The following is a 24,710-nucleotide window of genomic DNA, read 5'->3' as shown; positions in this document are numbered from 1 at the left end:
GAATTAATGACAGACACATGGCAGTCAGACTCCAGTGTAATGATAGGGCAGTATTCATAATCTCAGCCTATGCCCCACCACAGAGTTGTGATAGAGAGGGAAAGAGTGCATTCAGACAGCAGTTGCGGGACCTACTGGATAAAGCAGGACAACATGAATTGGTGGGTAACTTGAATGTACAAATCGGGACAGACAGAACAGGATATGAGGACTGCCTTTTTCAACATGGGTGGGGCAATAGGAATAAAGAAGGAGAAGCTATTCTAGACTTCTGTCTGGCAAATGGCTTGATAGTAGCCAACACATGGTTCAGAAAGAGAGACAGTCACAAGATCACATGCAAGTTTAGCTAACATGCAACTCAGGTAGACTTCCTCCTAGTAAGGAAAAGGCACTGGGGTAGAATCCATGATTGCAAAGTCATCCCCAGTGAAACAGTCGGCCCACAGCATAAACCACTAGTTGCCACAAACAGCAGCAAGCAGTGGCCAGAGAAGACTGTAAGGTCAACAGAGACCAGGCTGAAGACCTGCAAGTTGATTGGAGAGAAAGTGCAAACACTTCAAGGAATTAGGGCTGTAGCACCCCAAGAAGATGAGGAGGAAATAGGTGAAGTTGAACAATAATGGCAGCGCCTAAAAACAGCATGTGTTAGGACTACAGAAAAAGATATGTGGCCGAGCCAAGTATGGTAATTAGGTACATAAGGAAAGCTGATGGTGGAATTCAGAATTCCAGGAAATCAGCAAAAGAAAGAAGGAGTGCAGAAAGAATTGGGAGGTAGAAAAGACTGACCAGGCTAGGAAGGACTACTGGCTGGCTAACAAAGAAGCTAAGAAAGAAGTTGTAATAGCAAAGAATAGGGCATCAGAGGCACTCTACCGACTTCTGGAAAGTGACTCAGTAAGTGGTACAAAGAAGCTATATCAGGTTACAAGGCAAAGACAGAAAGATAAAGACGATAGTCAGACACCATTTATAAGGGATACCAGCAACAACCTGCTCACCAGTCTACAGGACATCAAATGCATATGGAAGGAGTATTTCCAGCAGCTTCTGAATGAAGAAATCCCTAAAGAAGCTGTACTGCCCCGAAACAGCTTAACATGAGATAAGAAGAGGAGCCCACCTTAGAAGAAGTAAAAACAGCACTAAGGAAAATGAAGTCAGGGAAAGCAGCAGGCTCAGATGAGGTCACAGCAGATATGGTTAAGCTGCTGGGTGAAATAGCGGGAAATGGCTTCTGAGGGTACTAATAGCAGTGTGGAGAGAAAGGCATATCCCAGATGACTGAAGAATAAGCATACTCATGCCAGTGTGCAAGAACAAAGGGGGCATCCACAACTATGGGCAGTACAGAGGCATCAAACTCCTATCACACTGTATGAAAGTTCTGTAGAGAGTGATTGATAAATGGGTATGCAGAGCAGCTGAATGTAAGATGGGAGATTAGCAGTTTGGATTTAGATCAGGATGCAGCACAATTGACCCAATGTTTGCAGTGAGACAGAAAGTTGAGAAGAAGCTAGAAATGAGGAGAGAGTCCAATTGGGCATTCCTACACTTGGAGAAAGCATATGACAAGGTCCCAAGAAAGCTGATCTGGGCAGTACTGTGGTGATTTGAAGTCCCAGAAACACTGGTAGAATTAGTGCAGTCTATGTACAAGGACCCAATGACTCAAGTGCGAACAGTGTTCAGCTGCACAGAGGGGTTCTCAGTGGGAGTGGGTGTACACCAGGGTTCAACTCTGAGCTCACTGCTGTTCATACTGGTGATGGACTACATTAGCAAACAGGTCACAGGGGACAGATCAACAAATTGCTGTATGCAGATGATGTGGCATTACAGGCAGACTCTGAGCTAGAACTTCAGCAAAGGATAGGAGAATGGAATGGAAAACTGAGGCACATGGGATAAAACTAACCACAGATAAGATGGCTGTAATGGCAGCAAACTGGGAAATCAGAAGAAGCTGAGAACAGAAATAGAAGGGAAGATAGTGGAACAAGTAAACAGCTTCAAGTATCTGGGAGGGGTGGTTGAGGAGAAGGGAAGTCTGAATGAAGAGGTTAAATCTAGAATCAGAGGGGCTGCAGCCAACTGGAATAGGGTATCATGCGTAGTCTATGACAGAAGAATGCCAAAGAAGCTGAAAAGTAAGGTGTACATGACAGTTATGTGACCAGTACTACTGTATGGTACAGAAACCTGGGCAGTAAAGACAGAACAGTTGAAGAAGCTAGAGGTGATGGAAATGAAGTGCCTGAGAAGGGTGGCAGGATGCACACTGTAGGACAGATGAAGAAATGAGGACATAAGAGCAGAAGCCAAAGTAGCTCCAATATTCAAAAAAAGATCAAAGAGAACAAGATTACATTGGTTTGGACATGTGCAGAAAAGCAGAAGACAATATGGTGAGGAAGATTTGGGCAGACAGGAAGAAGGTACAAGGAAGTGAGGACATTCAGCAAAGAGGTGGATGGATTGTGTGAAAGAAGATCTGTGACAGTCAGGCATGAGTGTTGAAGAAGGCGGGAGTGTAGCACTGAATCGAGAGAGTTGGCAACAGTTAACATGATACCCCGACCCCATGTAGAAAAAATGGGAAAAAAAGGGGGGGGGCTGCTGCTGGTGATTTAGTGACTTCAGTCCTCAATGATTTGCCAGAAAACCACACATTTTATGAGGAACATCTGGACATTCTCCAAAAATCTGGACAGTCGAGAGGTATAATGATGATAGTTGGGGTGTACAGCAATCTCTTATTATGACAAGCCTAGAATGTTTACACACATCAGTGAATATAATGCTGAAAAAATAAACATAAGGAGAGTTTCCTTATTTCAGGTATTGTTTGCTGCGTGATTGAAAAAAGAAATATTTCCGACCACCACGACTGGAAGGATAACAAAATACTTTAATAAAGCAACACAAAATAAAAAAGTAAGCGCTTTCAATGCAAAAGCAGCTTCTTCAGACAATAAAATCTCAATAAAAACAATCCATTCATTAAAAGAATTGACCAATCAATAACCAAGTATTAATCACATGGTCTTAAACTTATTGAATTAGGCTTACTAAAAAATTCCTTTCAATGAAACAAGATATGAGCCTTAAGCACAGGTTTTAAAGAGATATTGTCATTTAAACCTGGGCTTCTGTTTGCTCGCAGAGACAATATCCAGTGCAGGTCTTTTCTCTTAGTCAAGTTACACATATCTCCACCTTGTATACTTTCAGAAACAATTTCCAAACAGTAAACTTAAAACTATGGTGTGACCCATATTCAGAAGCATGTTTAGCCAGAGCCTAAGCAATATTTCTAGATTTCAATCTGAATAAAACAGTTATTTCTAAAAGCACTGGAATAAGTCAGGACTATCCTGGGACAACCTGTCCCAGCTTGAGCAGACTATGTAGTACCGTTTGTTGTAACATCAGAAAAAAAAGGTTTTGCTGTACTACTTCCAGTGATATTAAAGTGGTTTGTGATGCTATTAAGAGGAACTGGGAGATTATGACTATAGACAGGGATTTGTACAAGATATTTGGTTCATCACCAAAGTTTGCTTTTAGAAACAATATGTCACTCAAATGAGAACTTTGTTATAAACATGTTTTATCCTCCTCCAATATGGAGTCTCAGCAATTTGGCACCTATTCATTCAGAGTTTGTAATGCGTGCACTTATATCTGGTCTACTACTTTTATTGACCACCCTGTTACAGCTAATTGGAATGAATTTTGTTTTTATGCAGATTGTAAATGTAGATATGTTGTTTATTATGCAACGTGTATAAGTTGTAAATCATTCTATGTTGGGAAAACAAATCGTACATTGAGGGAAAGAATTTTAGAGCATAACGGTGACATTAGGAATAAGAAGTTGACTAATGCTCTGGCTAAACATGTTTCTGAATATGGTTACATCATAGTTTTAAGTTTACTATTTTAGAAATTGTTTCTGAAAGATTACTAGGTGGTGATATGTGTAACTTGACTCAGAGAAAATAACTGCACTGGATATTGTCTCTGCGAGTGAACAGAAGCCCAGATTAAAATGATAATACCTCTTTAAAACCTGTGCTTAAGGCTTGTAACTTGTTTCATTGAAAGGAATTTTTTTTATAAGTAAGCTTGAATAAGTTTAAGACCATGTGACTGATACTTGGTTATTGACTGGTCAATTCGTTTTATGAATGGATTGGTTTTATTGAGATTTTATGGTCTGAAGAAGCTGCTTTTGCAGTGAAAGTGCTTAATATTTTTTTTTATTTTGTGTTGCTTTATTAAAGTATATAGTTATAATTCCAGATGTGGTAGTTGGAAATATTTCTTTTTTTATTTTTCCTCCCTTTACCTCCATATATCTTTTGTTGCTTGTTGATTGTTTGCTGTGTGGTAGGCTGTGCACTTAAAAGTTAGTGTTCCAAGCTGCAAAGAGGTTTATTTAGTACCTCTGGAATACAGTTACATGCAGGGGGGGGGTAATAGAATAGAACTCAGTACATGCACATAAAGTTTTTCTTTAAATAATATAATCAAGTCACATATGTGGCTTGTACAAAGGAATTTATTTTATGGTGAAGAAAATGATGGAGTATTGACATACAAGTGTTAACACATAAGATCTTAGTTATGATAAGAACTGATACCTCGGGACATTCTTGTATAGTGGTTGTTTTGAGGAAAAGACAATATGGATGGGTGGTTATTATTTAATTGTTGCATTAAGTCATTTGTGTCATTTAACCTCCCATGTGGTGGGATGATTTTCTTTAGTAGGAACAATATGTTGGTTTACGCAGTTACCAGTGTCAGGTTGAGATGGGGGGGGTTACAGTGATAATAAAGAAATTTGTTGTAGGGTTTTCTTATGTATCACACAATTTACCTGCTACACCTATCAGTGTGAAGCAGAGCTATGACCTGTATTTCTATGAAAGTCAGCTCTTAATCAGTAAGTGGCCATTCAGTGCAGACAAAAATGTAAAACTGGCAGGTAGAATAGAAAGTGTGGCATTTCTTTTGTTCTGTGCTCTTTATACACGTTTCCTGGGAAGCAGAGATGAGGGGGGCCAAGGCCTCTATTACCGAGCCAGTGTGGTACTTCTATACATGACACACCCACTCAAAAAATTATCCACCTTGCCTTGAAATGAAAAAAAAAAAACAAACAAAAAAATGATTCTTTCTGTCTTAAGATAAAAACATAATTAGAACAATTAAAGATTTTTACTTCAGTGGGCAAGCACATTTTAAAAGACAGAGAAATAATTTATTTTATTAGTATGTGTTTTGCAGGGATGGTTATGAAGCTCATTGTTGTTGCATTGCTGATGGACTGCAGCTACAGAACATAATGTACTGTGCTGAACATAAGTATGAGCTCTGCATAATTACATATAATTGTAGTATGTGTACTGACAACATTGTACAGTTGTGTACTTATCAGCCTTACTGAATGAATTCTTCTATCATTACTACTTATAGATATGTATAATGATGTACGTGTCATTTTCTGCATACTTGCTCTTTCTTTTCAGCTATGTTTTTGATTGCTGTTGTTTCATTCTTTGCATTTTTTACTGGGCTGAGCTTGAAAATGGACCACATGAATCAGTACACTACTCTGGTTAACAAGTATTAAATGAAGGAATGAATGACTGAATATGATAACAGAATGCCAGGAACTATTTAATTATTTTATTTTTTTATTTTATTTATTTTTATTTTTAAGTTTGTTACCAAGTAATTGAGGTGGTCAATAAACTTTTTTCAGTCACAACCTGGGTATAAAGCATAAAATAATAAAGGTATATAATACAGAGATGTATGCTGTGACTTTGATCCACTGTTTATTTGAAAGCTGCTCTTTTCCATTACAAGAAATCTTTGAGTTAAATTAGCCTGCTGTACAGACTGAAGCTGTATAAACACCGCTCCTTTATTTGTAGATCATGTTGCCTTCACAAAGCTTAGCACATTTTCAAATAATTGGATGAATGAGCACTGAATCTTGTAGAACAGCAAATGAATAGGTCTTAGGAAATTAAACACTATATTCTCTCACTACAAAGCCCTCAAATGCTTTTAGCTGCAAGGGATTCAATTTCTGGGATAACATATGTAGTTAAGAAAAAATCCCTTCTTGAAGGTTTGGCACATTAGCAAATAAAGGCTGCTGAATTAAAGGTCAAACAGTAGGGAAGTCACATTTGGTTAGAAACAATAAATAAAGCCAAGTATGATGTAAACAAATGGTTCTCAGCGATGTCTGCTGTCCTGCAAACAAATGATCCTGGACACATAACAACAGGGTTACAGTTACTTTTATTTTCGGTAGGAAAGATTTAAATGGTTAACTGCATGACAAAAATAATGAACTTTTTAGCAGCTAGCTCAAGAAGACTCAGTGCTCCAAGAAGCTCACATTTGTGTTTATGAGGTTGGGACTGAAATTTGCTGAGAAATGTGAGAGCAAAAACTGATCTACTGCTATATTTAGCAGCTTAAAAAAGGCAGAAATACATTCAACATCATAGACTATGAACTTTGAAAGAATGTCTGTAGTAGTTTGTAAGCCTTAGGATTTCCACTTTCTTAGTTATTTTCTGGATGCACATCCCTCTCAGCTACTGAACATTAAAAATCATGGCACAGAGGGTCAGGAAAAGAAACACTTTCATATTTTATAAAATACAATATCTCTAGATTATACGTCCCTCAAACAAGTCCAGCTTTATGAAGTAAATCAGCAAACCTGGAGAAACAAGGATAAATCTGTGGATCAAAATCATAACACTATGGTGACTTGTCAACTATCCCTGTTTTGTCCCTATTTTGGAACAACACCCCTATTTTTACACCATGGTGTACCTACTTTTGGAGGTATGTCCCTAATTTCATACTTGAATTACCTTTTCACCCAATTTTTCTGAATCCCCCTCATCCCAAACAATTTTTGAAGCTGTACAGTACACAGAACCCCACACTACATGACCAACATACTAGTGGCACCAATAATTTAAAGAAAACAGACACTCGTTTTATATCTCCCTTTTTCAGAAGCAAAAATAAATGATCATATGTGGTAGAAGTTTGCAATACAATTCATTAAAGTCTACAGATTTTTACACTGCTTCCTTTATAATGTGCTTATATTTTCCAGCATTTTTCTCACTCTCTTGTTTCTTTAACATGTGTTTTTGAGAAATATCCCACACTCCTGCTAGAAGCAGTAATAGTTATGTGCTGTTTGGTATTCACAGTTTAAGCTAATTAGGTGTCCAGATTTTTGACTGGATGTACCTACTTTTCAAAAGCTTTGTATCTATTTTCAATGAATGCAAGGTTGAGAGATAGAGAGATGAGTTGATATATCTTAATGTAGTATAAACTCTACCTCATTTTGAGACATTTATTCATATAAGGACCAGCATGCCAACTTTGTTTTGTTTGCAGTTAATAATGATGCATGTGGATGTTGAGGACCGATGTTATGTCAATCGAAGGAAATAGTTCTGGGAATGAGCATACACTTCCACCTGATCTATCTAATGTGTTCATGATCTGAAAGTGGGAGGACCAGATAGAAAGGTTAGAGTGCTACAGAAAATCAAAAAGTTATTTAAAATACATTCTAGTCCCTTTAGGTGGCTTTGATCTTTTCTTTCAATACTTATGTATGTGTGGTTCACTGTACTAGTGGTTGTTGTATAATTTCCACTTTTCATTCAAGTGTGATTTTGCCTTCACAGCTTTCTAAATCCTTTCTGCAAACAAACCATGTATTCGTTCTTTTTTTTTCATATTCCAAACTGATTGTCCCTGGAAGTACTGGAGTGGTACTATGGGAAGCAGCAGATGTTACACTTCCATAGCACTAGCAATTGCCTTGAGATTATCCTTTGGGTTTTCACAGATATTCCCAGCACAGCTGAGATGTATAATTCGTTTAATTCCTACAATGTGTCCCAGCCATGCCTGGTATATCCACTATGGGAGAAAATCATGGGAAATCCTCATAAGATGATCAAACCAGCACATTTGATTCCTCTGAATATGATAGAGCAGTGGCTACACTTGAAGATCCCATTGAGTTGCCAAACTCATCACTGTCTTGTGGAGAGTAAGCATGGCTACCTTGCAAAAGAATTTAATTTCTGCAGCTTGTATCCACAATCTCAGCTTTTTAGTAACCACTCAAAGCAGATGACCACAGCCCAGGATGGACACATAGACTGACTGGCAACGCGGGAGCATTTTCCTTTGGCTAAGTTCTCACTTCACTGCCATACGGTTTGGTAAAATACCTGCATTAGAGCCATAGCAAGGGTGGAGTAGGGAGGGCTGCTGTCCCAGTAGGTTGCAGAGAGTACCAATGGCTGAAATGCTGGCAGAAATATCTTTATTTTTATTTTATTTTAATTTGCTTTAAAACATCCCTCACCTTGTTGAGTATCTGTGTCAATTCTTGCTGCTATGCAGCTGCAGTTCTTAACCTAATAACTTTCTACATCTCAGAGAATTGCAAGGTTGAAAGCTAAAGTGGCATGAATTGGGTATCTCATCATATTTTACTTCTCTATTGCTATAAAGTGCAAAGCAGAATATTAAGCACTATTTCACCCCCCCCCCCCCCTGCTAGAGGTCTAGCCAGAAAAGTGCAGGTTGAATACTTCAGAACAATGCCTACATTAGTGCTGTGCTGTTAATAATTTGTTTCATAAAACAGAAAGCACAGTGAATGTTACAACTCCAGTCAGAAAAGCTCTACAGTGGAATATACTGCTTGCTGGAATTACTTTAAATTATTAGCAATGTAATTGTCCCCATCAACAGGCATATTAGAAGAGAACTTTGCACATAATAAGAGTATGGTGCTAACAATGTGCAACTCACTTTTGTTTAAATTCAATGATACAATGTTAAACCTTAGTCTCCAAAGTTACTTTATGGTAGTGCACCTTGCTTTATGTCACACCTTTTTATCCTGTAGCACTATGTTGCTCTGCCAAAAAAGCGTGCTCTTTTTTTTTCTTTAATACTGTTTTCCATTGTAGTAAAGTACAATGCAAAGCATTACAGCTCCAGTTGGAACCCCCATGTCACAACTGCAGCTGGAGATGTAGATTCTGAATATTTCAGAAGTTGCTTATTATCACAGAGTCAGCCTTAGTATGGGGAAAGGGAAAGAGCAACGAGGGCAATGTGGTTATGTTACTCGAGGTGCAGATCGATTACTACACATCTGGCCTGTGATACTGCTGCCACTGCTCCCACCAGCAATGTGGTTATGTTACTCGAGGTGCAGATCGATTACTACACATCTGGCCTGAGATACTGCTGCCACTGCTCCCACCGGCAATGTGGTTATGTTACTCGAGGTGCAGATCGATTACTACACATCTGGCCTGCGATACTGCTGCCACTGCTCCCACCGGCAATGTGGTTATGTTACTCGAGGTGCAGATCGATTACTACACATCTGGCCTGCGATACTGCTGCCACTGCTCCCACTGGCAATGTGGTTATGTTACTTGTAGCTGCGGTAAAGACGGAAGATCGCTGTAAAATAAAACTAATGAAATAGCAGCAACTGATATCCCTTGTCTTTAACTACTTTTGTCACCTGCATAAAATGGCAGAATTTGTCATTTCTTCCATAGTATTATAATGCAGTATATACTTCAGATGAGTAAGTCATGTGGATTGTGGATTATAAACCTAAATATGTTTTTTTTGTTTGTTTTGTTTTTGCAAATTGCTTACTGAACGCTTCTAATTTAGGACACATTAAATGGAAACAATCCAGTTCCACTATTTAAGGGAAAAAAATCATGTTAGCTGTCAGAAGATAAATATATGAACACATTACATATAAATCTTCTGTTCCACATAAAATCATAGCTTTAATATTACCCTAATTATGGTAGTAAATGATTGCTTCAGGACAGGATATCATAGGTTCATAGATTAGTACTAAGCTAACTGCCCTTGTGAGCCATTTTAAGCCTAGCCAATTATCCCTTGTGAGACTCAAACCCTGCACCTTATGTTTGTAAGGCAAACACCTTAACCATTAGGCCACCCTCCGTAACAACAGTGTTACTTAATTTTGGTTCTTCTTGATATCTTTTTTTTCTTCTTTTTCTGGAGGATTTTTAATTCCCTTCTACAACATCCTATAATTTTCTACCCATTTGCCTATGCCTTTCACCAGGTTTTCCGGCCACCTCCTTTACTTTCTCACCTCCTTGTTAGGGCTAGGGATGATGTGGAACTTGAGTGTCCTGGGGATCCAGCCATTTACATCTGCCGGTGGGGTGGTCCTTCTTTATGTCATACCCTGTTCCTCCCTCTTCCTTGGTTTCCAATAGTACAACTGCGGTGCAGGAGTGAAATGGAGACATGAACCATATTGACCCACCTCCACAGTAGCTCAGTCTTGCCCCCAGCATAGTCTGCCCTTTGGCCTATATCTCCTAGTGTGATATTCCCAGAATACATTAAGGATCCTCACAGGAGATATCCATGAAACCACCCATCCACCAGGGATGGTTATGTCCATTCCTCTCTGCTTCTCAGTCAGACACCCCAGCTACTAAAATTTAAATCACATGGACAATAAGCCTGAGTTTTAGCCTTCTACACCACAGTAGCAGCTCGGGTCTTCTTGATATCTTAGTGGTATCTGACATGGCTAACTTCTTCATCTTAATGGAATGACTTCTTTTTTACTGTGGTCTCTCTGCAACTGTTTAAAAATGGTTTGCCTCCTAACTTACAGGACATTGCAAGAGAGTAGTGTCAAATGTTAGTACATCTCCCATGTGCCTGGATTGCGAAGTATTGCAAGGTTCTCTTACAGAATTCATTATAAGAAGTCTATGCTCACTGTTATGCAGATGATACATCACTTTACTCGGCTCTTCCTCAAGAACATGTGGTGATCATTAACTGTCTTGCAATTTGAATGCTACTTATCAATGAGAAAACTGCAGGTGCATGAAACTGAGGCCTTGGCTTCCTGTACCATTCTCAGAGACTCTATAGCTTTATCTATTATGCCCTGCATTATTTATGATAGTGGAAGATTAGGGTTTGTATCTAAGTTGCAAAATCTCTTGTGCAATTCTCAGTGACAAATGGTCATTTCAGGACACAAGTGCCAGCCATAATCATGCCCTTTTGCTACCATCTGAAAAATATTACCTGGATTAAGTACCTAATTTCTCCTGACAAACTTTGTGGGATTGTTCATGAGTTGGTCTCATTGTGTCTTAATCATTGTTAATGTCCTGTAGTTGGGAGTACCTGGCACTGAGATTTACTATGTACAGTGTGTGTGTGTGTGTGTGTGTGTGTGTGTGTGTGTGTGTGTGTGTGTGTGTGTGTGTGTGTGTGTGTGTGTGTTGCCATGCCCTGGAGTCTAGACTGACTGTTTTTATGGTTTTGTATAGTATAGTATACAGTATTTTGTTCATTTATGATTACAGTCACTCCAGTCTCAGAGTTGCTTGTTCCTATTACCTAGTTCAAAACATTTTTCATACACCCTAAGAGCTGTGAATAGTTTATATGGAACTGAACACGTAGATAGAACAAAATCTCAGCAGGAACACAGTAGTTACAGAAACACAGGCTTTAATGAAGCTTTCGGCTAGCAAGGTTTATAATCAGTTTTTCTGCCCTCTGTTGTTTATTTTATAGTTTTTCAAATGATACTTTCAGCATATATCACTCTCAAAAAAACTATTTTCATATTTGTTGTTATTTCATTATATTTGTTTTGTTCATCTGTTGTTAATCTACTTATTCTTATAAACTGTTGATTACTACTTTACTTTAATGTGAATGATGGGATGCATACTCCAAGTATCTTCTTATTGTATTATTGTATCTTTATGTACCATGGTTTGTATCATGTTGTTCTTTTATTTTTTATATTACATTAAAAAATCATTTTCATCTGGGTGAGAAGAGACATTTAAATTTATATGAAGAAACAATCATCTACAAATCTTGCATAACTTTTACATTACATTTTCATGCATTTTTTTACTTAAAATAAATTCCTCTTCCAAATGAAAAAAGTACTAGATTAGCAAAGGGTATTTTATGTTAACTGGCTACCCACATAAGTTTAATATATTATATATGAGTACCAAAAAAATAAAAATATTTAGTTTAGTACCAAAAAATGAAGAAAAGCATATATTTCCACTTCTCTTCAGATCTTGGTTAGTCGTATAGACAGTAAGAACCTGCTCTATCTAATATGCTATATCAAATAATCTATTTAACATCCATGTCCACCAATATAAAAATAAAATACATTTTATATATTTATATTTTTATACTTTATACTAAAAAAATTTCAAGAAGTGTGAGCTGTATTTATTATGCTACCACCACATTTAGGTAATACTTGTCAATATTAGATATCTGTAAATATAGTTTCATAGTTTTAGTGAGACTTATCCACCATAATGGTGTATTTAGGTCTAAATGTGTATATCTTTGATTGTTTGTATTTGTTTTTTTTATTTTTATGGGTGGAGTGGAATTTATAAACACATTGATATTGAAATTTAAATATTTATATTGCATATATTAATTAAATGCTGCATGTAAATAGCCATGTTCACAAAAAGTAATCTTTTTCAAATCTCAAATAAATCTTTTAATTATATAAGATATCAGATATATAAGAATCTGTCCAAGAAGACTATTGCCCCACCTTATCTGCTTGCTTATTTTATTTCTATATGCTTTTATAATATTTATTTTATTTAAATTCTAATTCTTTAAATATTTATTTAAGAAAATAGATTTTAATTTCCTTTTTATGTTGTAGTAAACAAATTTTGTAATTCATTTATCAAAAATAACAATAATTCAATGATACAGAAATTTATAAACGCAATTTTTATAGAGACAACTGAACTTTTTTTAAACTAAATTTTTTTATATATTTGAATATTTTAATTTGAATTCTTTAACTTCTAGCAAAGCAATCAAGCTACATCTATAACCATAGTAGGCACATGATAGCAGCAATTTCTTTTATACAACAATTTCTTACCCTTTGCAAAATTGGCTTAGTTAAAATATTGCTTGTGTGAAAGAATCCTTATGCCTCTTATCGGCGCAATTCTTTATTATTTTCTCTGGCGTTTGTTTGCTTTCTTTTGGACTTGCTTTTTTCCTCTGTACTCCTCTTTGATTTGCATATCAAATTGTGAAGTCGAAAAGTAAAAAAATGAAAAATTTTTCCTCTCTCTTTTTCCTTTGGCACGCACTGTGGTGGTGGTGGTGGTGTGTTGGTGGTAAATCCAGTTACATTCTGTTGCTGAAAAGTGTTCTTACGCTGGTTTCACTGGTTCTGGGTCTTGCTTCTTTCTCTGGCTTGCTTCTTTCTCTTTGTCTCAGCTCCACACTGAATGTCACACTTGGCGTGTGTCACACTTGTGATGACGACGCATAATAGTTTATATGGCCCAGCTCAAAATGCCTGGTGTTAAATTATTTGTCCTTTAGGCCAAGTAGTTTAGCAATTTACGATCATGTAACTTTGTGAGTGCCTTACTTTGGCTTGTCTCTCAGATACATAGGTTCTACTATACTGTTTCTTCCCACTTTCCTAATTTACACAGCTTAGTAACTGATGAACGTGCTCAACATGGCTACTTTCAATAAAGATCTGAAAAAACAGCTGTCTTTGCTGTAAAGTTTTCTTTTAACCAAAGTTTTGGTAGCTTGCGTGCTTCATTCAGAATTGAATATTTTGTCATTATTTTTCATCTGAACTTCTATCATTCCTCATCTTTCTACTTTCCCATTTGCATTTGTCCTGGAGGACTACAATGGTATCCATCTAGGTTTGGATTGCCAAGATCAGGGTTTCCACATTCTATATGACTATTTGATGTTTAATCTTTGAGTTATGCATACAAAGTGAATCTGTGCAGGAGGCACATTAAAGAAGGGTTTCTCTTTTTACATCAGCTGCTTATACTAAAATTGCTATTAATTCTGTAGAGTTCATAAAATAGATAAAGATTCTTAAAGGACTCTGTGTGCAAACGTTCAAAGACTGATTTCAGGAAAAATAATTTTTAATAAGCTAGATTAAACTAACACATCTAAATGTACTAAAGAAACTGATAAGTAGGGTCCCTGAAAATTATGGGCACATTATTAATACATTTTTTTGTATTTTTTAACTCTTTTTAAATCAGAATCATCTTTCTTTTCCTTTTATAATATTAGCTAAATGTTACTTACAACTACATAAATATTTGCATTTCCATATAAAAATATTGAAATTATGCTAACAGTTTTGCAAATATACAGTATATATAGTATGTATTATGAAGGAGTACGGTACAATATTTTTCAAGTGATGTTCTCATTTCTTTGGTAATGGTATCTACATTAACATTTTCATGAAATTGATTCTTAATATTTATTTAGAATAAGAATGCTATTATGATATGTACTGAATATAATGACCATTCAGTATATTTATTAACGTTACATCACAAGTATATATTTACTACATTTAGCCCTCATTTATTCACAATGGAGTATCCATGAAAAAATGCCAAATATTTATACATAAATATGTGCATTCTGTCTGACCTTGCAGTCTTCAGATTTCTGAATGTATACTGTATTATAAATGCCCCATCAACAGTGCATTTCTTTGAACATTGCATTTAAGGATACATTTTTTATACCGAAATTATCTATGTATGCCATTACAGCTACATAGCAATCTAAATGATTATTGTAGGCTTTAACAAATATGATAGTGTTTATAATGTTTATATGGGATAAAAGAAAATTAGATGACCTCTTCAAATCTTCACCTCCACTTTTCCAAAATAATTCTTCAATTTTTGATAGATTTTTCTTCAGACTTCTAGAGATCATGTGCATCGCATGTCTGAAATAATATTTTAATTGGTTTTGACAGATTAATTCGCATAGAGGAATAAAGCTCTGACTATGGCCAAGGTGACCTGGATTTACATAGTGGACTAGACACCTGAAGGAGCTGGTGGAAGGAAGGAAGGAAGGAATTGTGATATTCTGCCTGCTCTGAGGGTGTGAGGGTTAGGGGATGATGTTGTGTTGAGAAAGTCCATTCTTGAAAGCTCAGTGAAAACTGGCATTGTGAATAAAAAACAGAATAGGTGAATAAGCAGGAGCTAGGGGCTTGGATTTGCCTTGGGGTGGGAAAAATTATATCTGGGAATTTATGCATCAGAGAGCTACATGAACTATTAGGTGATTCCAGTACAACAGGAGTACGTTCTATGTGTAAATGACTAAAACCAGGTACTGAGAGCAACAGGAATGGCTCTTGGGTCCATTCTCCTCCCAAACTCACGTTGGCAGCCTGGACATCTGGTGCCTCAGGTCCGTAGGGCTAAACAGCTGGCTGGGTGGCAAAAAAGGAGATTAGAACAGATTTATGGAGAGCCATGTTGCAGCAGCAGATCAACCACAACACACCCCAGTCTGACACTACAATTAAAAAAGGAAAGATAAGATGGCCATCTAATAGCAGCACCAATTTAGACCTCTGTAAACTATATATTTAGACAGGAATTCAATTAAAAAAATATCTGCACTGAACTGGTGGTCAATAACACCACATACACAAACGCTGTAAATATAGCCAACCTACTGGCAGACAGGCTCAGTGAAAACTTCACCCCCCTGTTCCCCATCAGTAAACCATGACATCCCCAGCACCTTCCCCCCTCCCCTCCTCACCACCAAGCAGGTGTTTAATGCCCACTCAAAGGCAAAAAATACAGTCTCCATGGGACATGACAGCATCACTGGCTGTATCCTGCATGAACTCAGGCATGAGATGTCAGGTCCATTAGGCACCCCGTTCAACCAAAGCCTGAGCACCGGCTTCAACCCCAGCTGAATGGAGGACAGCCACTATGATTCCTCTACACAAAGGTGGAGCATCCACTGACCCAGGCAATTATAGGCCCATCAGGCTAACTAGCCTGATCTGCAAGGCCATGGAATGCATTATCATGGACCTTAAAAACAAGGGCATTTGCAACCTCCAAATGCTTGATCCCACACAGTCTGGTTTTGTCCAAGGGAGATCGTGCCTGTTAAACTTGGTCAACTTCTTTGAAACAGTCACCAAAGCCATGGACAAGGGGAAGACAGTGCACACCGCCTACCTTGACCTAGTCAAAGCCTTCAACACTATTCCACACTCATGCATAATAAATAAACTCTCCCAGCTAGGCATCAACCCATATGTTACCAGATGGGTACCTAATTGGCTCACTGATAGAACCCACTCAGTCAAAATAGGGGAAGCCACTTCTAGTAGTAGAGCCGTAATGAGTGGTGTACTCCAAGGATCAGTCTTGGGCCCTCTACTGTTTGGGATATACTTTTTTGAGGTGCAAGCCAAAACCAGTGGTCTGTGGCTGACCAAGTTTGCAGATGACTGTAAGCTGGGTGCTGTCTTAAACTACCCTAGTGATGTGAACATCCTCCAAGAGGGCCTTACCCAAAAAAATGACTGGTGCCAGAAGCATGGCCTCAAAGTGAATGCCAAGAAATGCATCATTATCCCCTTTGGAGAAAATGGAGTCCCCACTAATTATCACATTAATAACAATGTACTAAGCACACAATCAGTCATGATGGACTTGGACACCCAGGTTGATGGCAACCTGACTTTTGACCACCATGTTGCCTCCATTGTATGGAAGACTTTCTACATGGCCCACCTTATAAGTAAGGGTATTTCATCCAGGAACAAGGAGGTCATAACATCCCTGTACTCCTACCTTATCAGACCCATTCGGCATGTGCCTTGTCAAGCACATGCAGCAACTGGATACACCACAGAGGCTCCTGACTAGGAAAATCCAGGGTCTCAAACACCTGTCCTATACTGACAGGCTAAAAGCCCTGTCCCTCTACTTAGTCTCATAGAGACTGTTCAGAGGTGACCTGTGTCTGGCATACAAAGCCATCTCAGACCCAGCCTTGATGGAGTTGCTGCATATCTGTAAGTCACACTCCACTCATGCAATCTGCATGCACAACCTCAATCTGGTCTGTGACATTAACAGAACTTGTCGGCGGGATAGATTTTTGACCCAGAGACTCCCCCATCTGTGGAATAGATTCCATCTCCATGTCAGGCATATTACGTCTCTAGCCCTCTTTAAGAAGAACCTGCATGAGAAACAGAAAATACAACCCTGAGAAATCACCTGTGTCCCTGCTGGACAGGGGAACAGGTGTTGACTTTGTGGGAACTGGGGCAAAATTCTTGGCTAGACTTATAAGGACCTCTGGGCTAATAGCCTAGTATCATCCTATGAACCTATTAGTAATTTTTATAAAAATTTATTAATAATAGTTCAAACTTTAAGAATACCAAAGTTGGTGATCCTACTCAGATAAATTCCTGTCAAGTTATTAGAGATTTTTTTCTGGTGAATCATGAACAGCTCTAAGTACTCTCAAGCAAATACAGCACTAAAGAAAGAACTGCACAAGTGACTACTACTTTACAAGTATTGCCTTTAAAAATAGATGACTTTAAACAAAATCTAGAATACCTTCAACAAAACAGCATGAAACAAACTGAAGTCTTTAAGGAGTTATTACAACACATCAGAATACAATCTCTGATATAGAAACTGCTTTAACTGCCATTGACGAGAGGCTGAAAGAAAAAGAATTACAAACTGAACTCCTTCTCAAACAAAATACATGTCTACAACATAAACGGGATGACCTTGAAAACCAGTGAAGGAGGTGTAATACAAGAATATTTGGTCTCCCTGTGAAAACAGAGGGCGAGGACATTATAGATTTTTGACTCCTGGATCCCATAAATTTTAAAATTGCAAGAAGGTTTATCTTATGGCATCGAGAGAGCTCACAGAGGAATATGAAAATTGGCATCTGCTTCTTCATCATCACCACCGAGATCAAGTGTCATAAAATTCTTATCATACCTGGATAAAGAACAGGTATTAAAGACAGCATGGAGAAATGGCCCTTTGAGATTTAATCAAAGCTACATCAGGTTTGACAATGACTATTCTGCCAGAGTATTAGAAAGGAGGAAAAAATGCTGGCCACTTGTGGTGTTATTAAAACAGAATAACATTACAACTCAAGTAATGTATCCTGCAAGAATTAAAATTTGTCTCTCTAATGGACCAATAATCTTTAACAGTCTAAAGGAAGCATCTACTTTTATTAAAAACAACAGTTTAATTTCCATTCCTGAGGAGACAGACATTTTTAATTCTACATTAAAGAGATCTTCTGGAAAAAATACTTGGACTGACACAAAAATGAAGAAACAAAAGACTGAAATTGCATCTGTGAATATCTGCAAGTCTCTCAAAGCATCTATTGATAAGTAAAATTTTATTTTACTATTATTAATCTGACTTTTCACATTGGACTTGAATTAAGTTTACTTTAATTCGTCTCATTATTAGATTTTAACTTTAGTTAACATCTAATAGTAACTCTTTAATAATACCATAAACTAACAATATTAAATGAGAATTACAAATAATCATAAGGTTCAAAATAAGTTTCTATAGGAATATTAAGTTATTCGTTTATGAAACTGAGTGTCTGATATCACTGTAACATGGCAGGGTGTTCTTACTGGTAAAATACCTTTCTTAATACTGTTGAATGTTACACATTTTATTTTAATAACTAAAAATATCTTATTTTAATTTATTTATACTTTTACAAGTAAAAACAGCCTGGAGAATATCAGTAGGTTTGTCTGTTGTGATACAGTTACTGTGTTTACTTAGAAAACGTCCCTGAAGCTCCAAGACATTTTTTGGGATTTTTTTTAAATTTTACATGCTTAATTAAACTATTGCACTTAAAATCACTTCTGTAGATTAAAGTAAAGCTTTAATAACCTCAAAGAGCCTCACGAACCATTTTTAAACTGCAGAGATTCATTAAAATGACTGTGAGATTCTTTGGAAATGTGGGGAAGCATTTCAGAGATGCACCCCTTGCTCTAAACTTCTTGTTTTAAGCTGTGAATGCCAGGAATGACAGCTATTACTAAACAAAGTTCATATTTCACTGTTAATGTCATTAAATGATTATTTTTTGTTAAATATATGCAAGGGAGTCCACAGGATTTTTTGCAGGGAGGTGCAAACCCAGAGCTCTGCCCGTGCAGCCCCACCGCTTCCGCCCATGCAGCCATTCCAGTGTCCCATTACTTGACTATTTCTCCCCATTTGTCATAGACACTGTTCAAATCTCTCAGTGTGCATACTGTTTTATGCTTTACTTCTACAATGATTACAGATATTTGGATTTCATTTACAACTTTTATTTCAAATTTTATAGCACAAACACTGATAGACATTTACTAAACCTAAACAAAGCAATAGCCTTACAATGAAAACAAACTTAGCATTCAAACTCTTCAACCTCTGAAACCCGCATTCACTGAAAAAGCATTGAAACCCACATTCAAAGAAAATGCATCTGGCCAGTGGCAGGGAAAGTATACCTTTGGGCTGTTTTCAAATCATAGGCTCCTTGCACACATTTTTAGAACCATGCAAAAGTTCTTTGATTCACCTTCCTGACTGTATTAATTATACTATATAATAATTGAATCATATTAGATATGATGTCTAAAACTATTTAGCAACTTCAGTCCTTTTTAGGAGGAATATGGGGCAAAAATCTGGACATTCTGCAAAACCTGGACAGTACCTCCCTTTTATATATACACAGACATGCACACACACACACACACACACACACACACACACACACACACACACACACACACACACACACACACACACACACAGGCCTCAAACTAGGGACACATTTACAAAGCTGCTAGAATAACAGAATTTGTGTTAGAATATACTTTCTGAAGGATATCAAGTCTGAAATTCAAATGCATGTAATTTATTTAGTAACTTTAATCCTTAGCTCATCCCAGTGATTTGTCAAAAACAGAATTTTAATGAGGAACAGACCAAAATATAATGCAAAAATCTGGACATTCTGTGAAAATCTGTACAGTTAATAGGTATGACACACACATGCATCCACTACCTCCTTAGAAAGTGGATAGAACAACATGTTTTGCATTAGTATGCATTTTCTGAAAGAGATGAAGTCTAAAGCTCAAATGTCTGCCATTATCTTTTGAGTTCAGTCCTCAATGATTTGCCAAAAAAACAAAATTTTATGAGAAAGAAACCGAAAATATGAGGCAAAAATCTGGATAATAGCATGGTATGACCCCACCCCCACCCACACACACAGTCACACTCCTATCTCCCTCATTCTCTGTCACCGCAGTCAGTAACATTCTCACAGGGCTCTTACACCCCAAATCACCAAACAATGTCTCGGTTATCAGGACAAACTCTACATTAACATTTTCCATAGACAACCTACCCATGTACGGAAACTAAAGACATCCTGTATTTTTAAGCAATGGCTTATGCTGCATGAATGCTTCTGCCATCAAGAAAAACTCCACATTAGCATTTTCTTGGATATCAAATGCTAGTCTCTCCTAAAAAAATTATGTAAATCTAAAATGCATTACATTTTTTTTCCCAAGACTAAGCTTGTATCTCTAATGAGTATGTCTTTCTTTTGAGGAGAAAGCTTTATCAAATCATACACATCACTCTGCAGAACAGGCAGAAAGCAAGAGAGGCAAAGGTCATTTGTAGACATACATGCCAGGAACTGCAGATGCATGATACAGACAAAATCTTCATCTCTGAGTCTCAACACAGTTATTCAATCCCATATTTCAGCTTGAGAACTACAGCTTTCATCCTGGACACAACACTTCCCTTCAACCCTTAATTTTTAACTCTTGTTCTGTCCAGACCCAGTATATGCTGCTCACAAAGAGACAGCCTTCTATTATAAAACAACACTTTTCTGTCAAACCCCTACCACACATTTTAGGACCTGTACTGGTTGGTGCATTTTGGCTTATTTCTTCTCCATGGCTTTGAATCGATAATACACATTCTATTTCCCAAACTGTTTAGTGTTAACTTCTTTCAAGTGTTGTCCCCTTTGCCGTAAATCTCTGTTGGTGATGACTCCTGCTTACAGTTATTAAGAGAAGATGTCACCCAGTCCCCATGGATATGATGGTTACAATCACACCTGCTTTCATGGTAAATTGTAGGTCATCTGCAAATCAGACAGATGACACGGCTTTCGAGTAGTGTATTAAGTACTAAACCTTTGTATGACAGCCTTCTTTTCTGTGCACCTGCAAGGTTGACATTTTCTGAGTCTGATGATTATCATGTTATCGGTTTTAGAAGTTTGTTTTGAAAATGGCTTAATAGCGAGCATGAGATTTATGAGTAGGGAAACTTTCCATATTAGCAACAGAGTTTTATGTCTGTTATTCTTAATACAAAAAAAAATTGTGCATGCTGATACAAAATATGCTTGTTATGTTCACTTTGAAATGAAATAGGGTAACATTAAGAAACAGTCAATCATTGTAGCTGTTTGTCTCTTATAATTTTTGGCTATATCCCTGATTCTTGAGCAAACAAGTGGAGAGCTTTGACCCACAGCATCTGCTCGCATTTGGTTTACTGATTCCATCTAACGACATGCAACTTTATAAAAAGGACAGTAGTGTTTAGGTATAAATATTGAGATTGGGCTTTGAATATATTTAGCATTTTCCATATCCACTATGTATTTTATGCGAGGAAATGTTTAACACATAGAACAGCACCAAATGTTCACTGATCTTAAAGTCGAGGAAATACTGCCTTATCGCCACGTTCATAAAATTCCCAACTGTCAGTCGTAGCAAACTGCAGAAATAAATTGTGTTGGCATAATGTGTAATGAGGCGCTTTAAATTTAACATTCAGAGGTTAACAATAAAGTCGATTCATCCGCATTGCTAAAATACTCTTGCCAAATATGTCTTAAAGAAATACAGACTTCTTTTTTTACTAAGGCTGCTAAACTATAGGTTAGAATGCATGACCCTAAAGACAGTTAGCAATAGCTCTTAAATGCGGGGTAGGCTTTTTGTTTACTTGAATAGAGCAGTCATCAAAACTGACCAATTTCAGGCATAGCCTAGATGAAAATCTTTCTGAGTTAATATAAAAATTGTAGAATGTTATTAGGACAAGGACAGAGGTTAAGACAATGCAAAAGTTTGAAATTAGTATAACATAGGATTAGCGTTATAGCATATATCTAGTAAAGATACAGTCAAAAATGAACAGTGTTTTTTCATTAAATTAAAACTGCATGTTTCTACTTCTTGTTATTATTATTATTATTATTATTATTATAGTATTAGTTTATCAGTAAGAATTTTAGTGTGGAAACTGGATCTCTGCCCTTTTAACTTTCTTGCTTTTTTTTTGGTTACATCTGAGTTTGTAGTCATCTGCATACATTTTGAGACTTCTGATTAATATTGTGCAGATAAATATGTGTAAACACAACTTGATGCAAAACTTGGTTAAGAGGCTAGGACAGCTGAAATCAAGACTGCATGAACTTTCATATTTTCAGATGCTTCACATTCAGTAGTAATTTTTTAAAGTACAGTCTAAACATTGTGTATTTCATGTTTTTTCAAGTTTATTAAATGTCAGCAACACCGTAGAAGAATAACAATCTAATATTCAAAGGATTATATTATTCTTATATAATATTAATAACTTGAGAAAATTGTATTGTGAAATTAACATTATGCAGTCTAGAATAATAGTAATTGGTAAAATTAACTTATATATCTCTGCAATATTTTAAAAAATGTGATCCAATAATCTTTGAATTGCTTATGGTAATTCTTTATTAACATAAATCACATCTTATGATCATAAGCTATGTTTTTATAATAAAGTATACATTAAATGATAGCTACTTTTTTAAAATGAATGTACTTTTGCAATCTCTTTGGAAGAGGTTGCACTTGCCTTCATAATAATTATTGTGTAATAAAATAATAATTATATGAATAGAAATATCTTTAATGATTATATTATATAGTTTTAGCAGTACAAAAAATGTATTCACTAGCAACTGCATTGTCATTTTTTAAAGCTATTTGATATGCATTTTGTATCTGTATATGCAAGTTTGAATACACAAATCTTATAAATGAAGCATAAAACATGCATACAAGCCATCTTCTATCACTTTCTGTTGTTACAGGAAACAGGTTTACATAGCTCACTTTAATTTCAGATCTTGTAGTTGTTTCCTGTCTAAGAAATGTGTAACCATAACATTTAAACTGTGGGAACAGACATACATATACACACACACACACACACACACACACACACACACACACACACACACACACTGTATACCTCTTAAACACTTAAACACACACGCACACACCTACCTCGCACTCGTATGCTCGTCCCAAGTCCAAACGGCTTCTGGAATTCAAATTCCACATGCGAATGCAGAAGATGAAGACATAAACCATCGGTCGCATATGGAGAAGACGAAAACAAGCACCTGTTCCATTTATACGACTGGATGCAAAGGGCATTCTTAAAGAAGAACACCCTTAACATTTTTTTTTTTAATTAGAAGTAAATTAATCTCCTGGCCAGCCAGTTCCAGGGGGGTGCAAGTGCACCCCCTTGCACTTGCCTGCGGGCGCCCTTGAAAATGTGATAATTACACCCATTTACACTAATCTGCTTAATCAGACACTGAGAACTAAAATAGTAATGTTGTTTATCTCTGATATTAGCTTCACATACCACTGTAATATGCTGCATGACACTCGGTATCAGCTTTATTCAACACAAATGATTAAAAAGTTGGGTTATTAAATGTAATTCTTACTTGGCACTATACATATAAAAGATTTGCCTAGAGATCATATTTTTTCTACTCTCTCTTTGAGGGAGTGACTGCAGAATTCAGTGAATACATTTTAAAATTACATTGATTACTAAATATTTCTTCTGAATCTTAATTATTTCATACTGTTAGATTATTATATGCCTCACAAATGTCACTTTTAGTGCTAAAGTAGTTCATTTAGCTTAACTATAGTAATGAGAACACAAAGTGCTTTATGTTAATGAAATTCATCTTTATGTTGCATGTTTTAAAGTATCGATGACTTTTAGACTTATATCCTTAATATTTATGTTTGTACTTATAAATGGTACATTTAATATTTATTTAGCCACATATTTACATAAAATGGAAGCAACTTTTACTGCCTGAGAAACATATGCTTTCAATACTTATAAATGTTGATACAATATGTTTGTACATATACTGTAACTTGCTTTTCTTTAGCTGTTTGTAAGTTTGGAGCTTTCCTTCCCGGGTCTCCGCTGAAAATGGACATGTATCCAGTCGGACTATCCTAGTCAACAAATGTAAAATAAAAATAAATAAAATAAATAAAAAATAATTACATTAGCTAGAACCATTCAAATTATTTTAACTTAGTTAAACAAGTCTCACATATAAGACTTATAAGAACTATCAGGTAGGGTTATGACAGTTAGGGAAATCAGTCTGATCGTAACACATCTTTCAGACTGGGAATCTTTAAGAATCCATGTTTGATTTTTGGAATATATTATTGTTTTCTTTGAATATATATTTCATAT

This window comes from Protopterus annectens, chromosome 10.part0 (assembly GCF_019279795.1).
Source record: "Protopterus annectens isolate FY-2018-M chromosome 10.part0, PAN1.0, whole genome shotgun sequence".
In the NCBI taxonomy this organism is placed as follows: Eukaryota; Metazoa; Chordata; order Ceratodontiformes; family Protopteridae; genus Protopterus; species Protopterus annectens.
This window is presented reverse-complemented; position numbering follows the sequence as displayed.